Genomic DNA, 1,583 nt, shown 5'->3' with positions numbered 1-1,583 from the left:
ACTTTTCCGCTGCTTTGATTATAATTCTGATTCTTTCTGTCCGGCTTTCAGTTTGCACTGAACAGTTCACTACTTCCGCCATAAAAGTAACAACTGCAACATTGTTCTTAATCCCAACTTTCTCTTGAGTTTTTTCCTTTGCCATATCAGTCTTTTGTTGAAGGATTTCTTTACTTTTGTCTCCTGATTCCAAATTCTTTCCTACCTGTTTTAGAGCCTCAGAGTAGGACAATCCTTCCAGTATTCTAACATTCTGAACTTGAGCCGCATATTTCCTCACCTTGCATCCTCCATATCCCGCACTGTGATCCTCTCCACAATCACAACACTTGGGATTAACTCCTTGCCCACATTTGCCATACTCATGGTCTCCGCCACATCTTGCGCACCTCTGTTTGCCTCTGCATACAGCCACTACATGCCCAAACTTTTGGCATTTGTAACATCTTAGAGGAGGGGGTACATAGGGCCTGACCGAGAAGCTCATAAATCCCAAAAAGACTTTACTAGGCAGCTTATCCTCATCAAAATGAATCATCACAGAGAGACTGTCTCCCCTTTCATTATTCCTATTGCATCTTAATCTTTTCACCTCAATCACTGCGGCTCCCGTAAGACCTCTCTTAATCTTTGGGGATCCCTGTTATTACTCCTTTCACCCATTTATTTTCTTCTTGTACTGAACAAATCACACTTTGTGCCATGATCGATTTAACTCCTAGAGCCTTCTTTTGTTGCTTACTATCCTTACAATATATTATCAATCTACCATCCCTAAACTTCTTAACACTTTCAATCAGTCCTATCACTTCCTTAATTGTTTTAGATCATTTCAGCGGATTAATGATACCGAAAGATCCGGTTTCAAGTTTCATCACTACCTCATACTCTTTCTTCCTTCTTCTTGTCTGATGTGTTCCATTTTCACTGTCAGTTTCAGATGCGTTACTCCAGCTTTTCTTTCTTTTTTGATTTTCTACTATACTCTATTCATTATTTCCATTGCCGCCTTCATCCGCGTCAAACACTTCATCCTCCATTTCTGGATCACTTCCGGAATCTACGCCACTTCCGACCATGCACTCTTCAGTCACAGATCAGCTGTTGTGTCTTCTTCTTCTTGTTTTATGGCGAATAACTCCTTAGGAGCATTATCGCCACCTACTGTACTGGAGGTCAAGTAAACTTTCATAGGTGATGAGTCTGAAATTTGAGTACCAAAAAAAAACAAAAAACACCCAAAACCCATGGTGGATATTTCCTATTCTCTCCAATCTATGGCGCACTCAGATCACATGCTCATGCTAGCGCTGCGTGTTCAGCTCCTCTAACACTCACAATTAGCTCTTCATGCCCCAGATTAGGTAGAATACTCCCATCCACACATATTATAATCTAGATCCTAAACCTGAGTCATAGATATATTTAATTAGTGCTCTGTATACCTGTCTATCCATTAAACCATTTCCTAAAATATCTTCATGTGTCAGTCTTTCCTCCCCAAAGTAACTAAATAATGTCACGATATACACTATATTTACTACACCTAAAAAGTACATGATATACATTTTCAGATACACCAC

At 39.8% G+C, this 1,583-nt stretch overlaps 1 long non-coding RNA gene across 1 annotated transcript in view; it reads right to left on the bottom strand.

Annotated features, from left to right (window-relative positions):
- LOC107564040 (uncharacterized) overlaps positions 1 to 1,032 on the bottom strand; it is a 3,593-nt gene extending 2,561 nt beyond the window's left edge. Inside the window, exon 1 of the long non-coding RNA XR_001606179.1 lies at positions 882 to 1,032. This is a non-coding gene — a long non-coding RNA (uncharacterized lncRNA). The remainder of the gene's footprint in view (positions 1 to 881) is intronic.
- Positions 1,033 to 1,583: the final 551 nt, after the last annotated feature.

The sequence above is a fragment of the Sinocyclocheilus grahami genome, unplaced genomic scaffold, assembly GCF_001515645.1.
Source record: "Sinocyclocheilus grahami isolate Dianchi unplaced genomic scaffold, SAMN03320097.WGS_v1.1 scaffold903.1, whole genome shotgun sequence".
NCBI classification, from domain to species: Eukaryota; Metazoa; Chordata; class Actinopteri; order Cypriniformes; family Cyprinidae; genus Sinocyclocheilus; species Sinocyclocheilus grahami.
This window is presented reverse-complemented; position numbering and strand designations above follow the sequence as displayed.